Source organism: Gracilinanus agilis, chromosome 3, assembly GCF_016433145.1.
Source record: "Gracilinanus agilis isolate LMUSP501 chromosome 3, AgileGrace, whole genome shotgun sequence".
Classification (NCBI taxonomy): domain Eukaryota; kingdom Metazoa; phylum Chordata; class Mammalia; order Didelphimorphia; family Didelphidae; genus Gracilinanus; species Gracilinanus agilis.
In genome coordinates, this window is record NC_058132.1 from 311,600,361 (window position 1) to 311,607,893 (window position 7,533).

Here is a 7,533-nt window from a genome sequence, read left to right on the forward strand (position 1 = left end):
TTTCTTGATCGAATGCCACAGGTGTTCTATGAATCCTTTCAATGTCTATATTGCCCTCTTGTTGTAGGACTTCAGGGCAATTTTGCTGAATTATTTCTGTTAGTATAGAGTCCAGGTTTTTATTAATTTCTGGTTTTTCTGGAAGACCAATTATTCTCAAATTGTCTCTTCTAGACCGGTTTTCTTGGTCTGTCACTCTCTCATTGAGATATTTCATGTTTCCTTCTATTTTTTCAGTCTTTTGGCTTTGTTTTATTTGTTCTTGTTGTCTTGAGAGATCATTAGTTTCTACTTGCTCAATTCTAGCCTTTATGGATTGATTTTCGGCTATAATCTTTTGGTTTTCGGCCATAATCTTCTGGTAATCGGCCATAATCTTTTGGTTTTCGGCCATAATCTTCTTGTTTTCGGCCATAATCTTCTGGTATTCCTTTTCAATCTGGTCATTTCTTGTGTTCAATTTGCTTATCAGTTCATTTGGTTTCTGAGCCTCGCTTTCCAGTTGCAAGATTCTACCTTTTAAGCTGTTATTTTCTTGCCAGATCTCTTCCATTTTCCTCAGAATCTCAGATTTGAACTCTTCCATAGCTTGTGAGGAGTTTTCCTTATTTGGGGAGGGTCTGGATGGTTGTTTGTTCTCCTCCTCTGTTTATAGCAACATAGCATATTTTCAATAAGCATTCAACAATACATATTACTACCATGGAGTTTGGAGAAGAGGAGATTTCTTCAAACAAGATAAGAAGCTAGAAGATCTGAAGTTTTGGTAGGTATATTGCATGCAACAGTAACATAACACAACATAATATAGCATAGCATAAATAATAACACAATAGAAACATATACATAGAAACATAAACATGGTTAGGATATATTGATTCACTAGTTGAATGAGTAATTAGTTATAGGATAGTTACTAACAATGAATAGTTAGTTACTTAGATAGGATTTTAGTTAGTTTAGAATAATAATATAGGTAGATAGGGTTAGTTTTAGAAGATTATATTAAGATAGGGCTGTAGTTAGATAGATTAGAGTTTAGAGTTGATAAGCTAAGATAGGGTACAGACTTACATTACAAAATACATTGCAAAATATATAACAAACATGCATTACATGTAACATATTACAGATCACATAGCACACAAATATGTAAATAGATATAAATAGTGTATATAATAGTTAGGACTATAAAATTGTATTGTAGTGTATGTATATATGTAACATGCATGTAAATATTGGTTGTGTAGGTATAGCATAAATGTATATATTGCATGTGTATTATATGTATATATGTCCAAATTATGTATGTAGTTAATATTTGATACTGATTAAGTTTTTCACATACATATTGTTCTATGTAAAAGTTCAGTTTTGTGTAATAGTACTAAGGTTTAATTTAGAATAAGATTGTGTTAAATTTTCATCTACTTTTAAATGTATTTTGCATAAGTAGGTTTGATGGATTGGTTTAACTTTTTTGTAAAAACTTATGCAATGTTGTGTTAATTGTACTTTTTCAAAAATTTTTCTAACTTTGCTGTTTATGCATTACAGTAGTAATAGAATTTTTCTGTATTAGTTTATAAGAGTAGTATTTTAGGATTTTAATGTTTTGCATGAAATTTGTGTTTATATTTCTGTTTTGATGCTTGTTGCTAATTTTGTTTTTGTATGTTTGATTTGTACTTTGAACTTTGTAACTGTTCATTTTTTAATTTTCCTTTTTCCTTTCTTTGATTTAAATCCCTAGAGTAAAGTAGTATTAGATAGGATAAGCTAGGTGAGTGTAGGCTGTTATTTTGGGTAAGAATTTTAGTTTAGATGGGATATGAGTTTGTTGGTGCACAAATACCAAAATTTGCACAACACTATTTACAACACTATGTGGGGAAAATGTGGGGAACTTGTATAGGGAAAATGAGGAAAAGCAGGAACTGATGCCAAAGCAGATACAGGAAAGATTCCAGAATTCTGGAGAGGGTCAGTGTGAGCTTCTCCTGGAAGAGCAGTTGATCTCTCTGGATGAAGTTGAGAGTGTGTGTCTGAACTCCTCAGGTGGGCTGAGTGAGCTTGACCATTTCTCACTTTCCTTGTGGCTATCCTTCTGGTACAACTGTGCTCCTGTTTGTGTATCCACTTATTCCTGATTTACAGAGACTCTTACAAAGGTGCTAAAGCCAAATGTCAGTGAGATCCTCTCCCTTTTTGCGCTTGATCCTGCTCACCCTCCAACCTTTTCCTACTCTAGTTACCATCTAAGGGGGGAGGAAGGAAATTTGGTTAGTGAGGTATTGTAGGAGCTGGGACTTTTAGGTAGAGAGAGTGTACGTAGTGTTAGAGCAGATAATAACTTTGAGAATACAACTACTGGATTTTGGAGGGAGGTTTTAGTTACAGCATTTATTCAGATCATCTCAATCCCCTTCCCTTCCTTCTCTTACTTTGAATAAACCCTGTTTTATATCTCTTTGGGTATCCTGCTAGATTTCTCTTATTGACCTTCCCAAACCTGTGTTACATCTGATAAATGGCCCTAACAAACTACTTAAAACCCTATACCACCAAGCATCTAATTTACATTATTTTATTTCAGGGAGGAGGAAAAACAAAGTATTATTACAGACACACATAGTAACACAAAACAAATTCCCACATTAGCCATGTCCACAAATCTATGTCTCATTCTTCATATTAAGTCTATCTGTTAGAAGGGTAGCCTGTATCATTATTGATGTCCTGGAATCATGGTTAATCATTTCATTGATTAGAGTCCTTAAGTCTTTCAAAACTGTTCGTGATGCAAAAGTAGAACCATAAGAACAAAGTATGCAAAAACAATTTTATACAATAATATATATATATGTATTTTTTTAAAACCCTTACCTTCTGTCTTGGAGTCAATACTGTGTATTGGTTCCAAGGCAGAAGAGTAGTAAGGGTAGGCAATGGGGGTCAAGTAACTTGCCCAGGATCACACAGCTAGGAAATGTCTGAGGCCAGATTTGAGCCTGGCTCTCAATCCACTGAGCTACCCAGCTGCCCCCTACAATAATATTTTTTTAACATGAATTATGTGTAAATTTTCTTTTGCTTGACTCTGCAGATCTATCACAAGATTTTTTTAAGGGGAGAAGAGAGGAGGTTTTGTTGTTGCTTAGTTGTTTCAGTTATATCTGACCCTGGCCCCATTTGGGGTTTTCTTGGCAAAGATCCTGGAGTGTTTTGTCATTCCTTCTCCAGCTTATTTTACAGAGGAGAAAACTGAGGCAAACAGGGTTAAATGATTTACCCAACTTAGTAGTAAGGGCCTGAGGTCAGATTTGAACCCAAAAGGAGTCTTCTGACTCCAGGGCCTGTACTCTATTCACTGTGTCCACCTAACTGTCCAGGGTGGGAAAAACATGTTTGCTATTTGAAATAATTTAATTTAAAAGAACAATTCTGTTGATTTTTTATAAACTGTTCTCCTGAGAACAGACCTTTCCTAATCCTAGGAATATGGCTAAAAAAAATTGATGATGTTACTGTAGATTTTAAAATTAATATTCAATGCCTCCAAAATATGACATTTATAAGGAATATTAATATAAATTAGAGAGCTAGAGGATGTGGGTATGGCAAAAGGGAGTTTGGGTAATGTAGTTTCAGGGGTTCAAGATCTTCCAACTTTACATTCTTCCAACCTCCAACACTTCCAACATTTACATTTACATTCCTGAGAGAAATGCAAGAAATTCTATTAAAATTGAGGACTAGAATCAAAGTTGAAAAAGAAAGAGCTGAAACATAAAATTATGTTAAAAACTAGTTATCTATGGCATATTATTAGAAGACAATGAGAAAGTTAAAATTAAAATCCTTATAGTTTAGATCTATTCCTAATGGAGTTTTTACTAGAACAACAATTGTTCCAAATACTAGTCTAAACCTTGAGGTAAAAAAAGAAATTTCTCCAGTGGGTACTTGCATTACTGTTTCAAATAGACTTGGCTATCCAAAAATTTTCTTTATCATATAATTAGTGAAACAGAGTGAAACATTGATCTCAGAGTTGTAGTTAGTAACTTATGCTCAGGGAACAAACACAAAGTAGGAAAGATGGGTAGGGACTTGAGATTCTGTCTCAGATGTGCAAATATACTCAAGACTATGTATAACTGTAGCCACTTTACCTGTTTCTGGAGAGGGGGGAAAAAAAGAGCTCCTCTCCAACACAAGCTCTTTTCTCCTCCACCACCAGAAATCTGAGTAAAAACTTCTCATGGAGCTAGATATGTGTGCCCTGACTTTGTGGGAAAATACATGTACTCTGGCCTTGTGCTAAAGGCCTTGTGCTTTGGAGAATCCATCAACCCTTTATTGGTCCAAATGGTCTCTGTCACTGAGGGCTGCATCAGGATGAATGGATACTGAATTGCTCATATACCCACATGGCATGAATCACATGAAGAATTGCCCACTCAGCAGACTTAAAAGGAGAAACAACTTCTGATCTCATTCTTGTGAGAGTATATTGGGACTCTACCATTTTTTCCTCAGATTTCTGGTGGTGGAGGAGAAAAGAGATTGTGTTGGAGAAGGGCTCTTGCTTTTTTCCCCTCTCCAGAAACAGGGAAAGTAGCTACAGTTATTCACAGTCATGAGTACAAGTGCACACCTGAGACTGGATCTCAAGTCTCTAGCCAGTTTTCCTACTTTGTATTTCTTCCCTGAGCATAAGTTACTAAGTACAACCCCGAGAAAAATGTTTCAAAACATGGTGGCTCCCTCATTAGTTAGAGAGGTCTAGAGTTATTCATAGGTAATAGTGCTGGCAAGCAAGATATACTTCTTACACTACTCAAGGTCTCAGAGGAAATAAGCAGTAGTAAATCAGTAATTATGCCTGCCTGGTTGGCCAAAAGGTATGGACCTTGAGTGAGTTTCTTTAACCATATAGATCCAAAGTGAAAATTAAATACCTTTTCAATAGTTCCACAAGTCTTTACTCCTTGAAAATGTATAGGAGAAGTGATAGAGTGGTTGGCCTGGAGTCAGGAAGATTCAAGTTGAAATCTGATCTCAAAATTTACTCCTTGTGTGACTCTGGGCAAGTCACTTAACTATTTTTTTTTTTTGCCTCAGTTTCTTCATCTATAAAGTGGGGATAATAATTGTACCTCCTTCCCATAGTTGTTGTGAGGATCAAGTGAGATAATAATTGTAAAATGGTTAGCACAATGCTGGAACATAGTAAACACATTATAAATGTTAACTTATTATTCATAGATTTTTATGACTTTGAGAATCTCGTGTTTTATATATATATAGGTTCCCGTGTGCCTTTGGTGTAGGTTTTCGTTTTGTGTCTTAATTATTCACTAGCATTTACATATGAGTGTTTTGTAATTTTAAGCATTTCTTTTCCAATAGAGGAAATAAATAGCTGTCTACTCCCTGATATGTAGAATTTTTTATATTGCATAGCTTTTCTAGGCAAACAAACTTTGTTTCAGAGATTTTTCCCCCCAGGGCTCTTAGTTGGGGAGGAGGGGAAGTAGAATAGCCTGATTTCTTTCTTTGGTTACCTTTTTTTTCTATAAAACTCTTTGCTTCTATTATAGTATCAATTCTAAGACAGAAGAGTGGCAAGGGCTAGGCAATCCGGTTAAGTGATTTGCCCAGGGTCACATAGGTAGGAAGTGTTTGAGGTTAGATTTGAACCCAGGTCCTTTTGACTCTGCACCTGGCACTCTATCTACTGTGCTACCTCATTGCCTCTTTTGGTTATCTCTTATCCAGTCTGCACAAGACCAGAGCTAGGGCCCTAGCTAAAAGGAGTTGCCCATACAGTACAATTCTGAAATGAATATGAAATATCTGTTGATCAATCCCCTAATAGTTCTTTACCTTCCAAAGGAAATATAACAAGTATAATGGACTATCTGAGTGTTTTATGTTTTCTCTATTTTTTCATGCATGCCTTTCAGTCTTTTGTAAAAATGAATTTCAAGAGAGGAACAGTAAATAAGTATGTCCCATACTTGATACCTATATTATACCTTGAGTATCTTTATGGGTAGTAACCCTGTTACCTGAATAAGACAGAAGGTGAAGACAGTAAGCAAGGTAAGTTGAGTAGTTAATGTATTTGTGGAAGTTAGAGGAAACTCCTCTTCTACCTTAATGGAGTCCTGGCTTTATTTCAACTTACTCCTCCCTCAGTGGCTGAGCTCTCTTTTCATACCCCTGGCATGCCAAAATGGCAGTTTCCAAAGGTTTGAAAGTGAAAGCAAGCTGACCTGAGCTTTGTCCACATTTAGCCTCGGCTGTATTTCAAGAGGAATCTAACACCAATTACTCTCTTCTTCCCTGAAATGTACTGTAATCTTAATTAAATGTGGGGCTCAAAGAGCCAGCCAGTTTATACTGGCAAAATCCAAAATAGATTTCTAAAACCTCAAAACTTTAAATGCTTCTCCTTTTATTTTGTCCTTCTTCCTTTCCAGATTTCACCATTAGTATTAAAATAGGCAAAATTAGTAAAGATGCAAATGGCCATCTGGTTTTTAATACATTGTCAAGTATATACAGAGGAACACTTAAAAGAAGAATATATGAAGATAAAAAATTTTAAAGCAGTAGATACAGTCTGTATCCAGAAAAAAGAGGAAGGAAGGAAGGTCACTGATTTCTATATACAGCCTGCCCTGGAACAGTAGTGTTTCTTCAATTCTTCTTGCTCTATTTGTCTCCCATGTATAATATCCTCAGTTCTGTCTTTCAAGTCAGTCAGTGGCACTCTGGGTAGTTTGCCCTTGGATGAAACCACAAATTGCCTCAGAGGTTAAGCTGTGCTGTGAATATGGAAGTTTATCATGTAGATAGCCTCCATCTCCTTTTTCCTCTGTGCCCATGCCTTTTGGCTGAGCTCCAAAAGATGAGTTACAACCATATATGGAAAGCTTCTAGACATGAGTCACACCTACGCTTTGTTTTAGAGATTTTCTTGCACTTTTCCTCTGGGGTTGGGCAGACCTAGATCCACTGTCCTGAAGTTATGCTCCATAGAATCAAAACCAGGTTCATGTGCATCCTGTGCCCTAAAACAACTTCTTTACTCCTCTTTCAGGTGTCTTATCCTCAGAATCCATAGCAAAAACTCTTCCCAGAAGTCTTATTACAATACATCACCATTTGCTGATGATTACAGGTGGTTGTCTCTATGGCAAAATCTAGCTGGCTGGAAAATGAAGGTATTATAGAAATGAGAAACAAAATTGAAATCTGATTCCTTGAAAAGACTAATAAAATGGAAAAACTTTTAGCTAACCCGATTAAAAAGAAGAGGAAAGAAAATAAAATAAAGAAAGTAAAAAATTAACAGAGTAAAATCACAGCAGAGAAGAAATACAAAACAACTATGAGAACCTACTATTTGCATAGCAAAATCGAAAGTTGTAGAAGAAATAAAAGATTATCTATAAAAATAAAAGTTAAAAACCAAATAGAAGTCTTACACAATCAAATTTTAGAAAAAAATTGAAACTA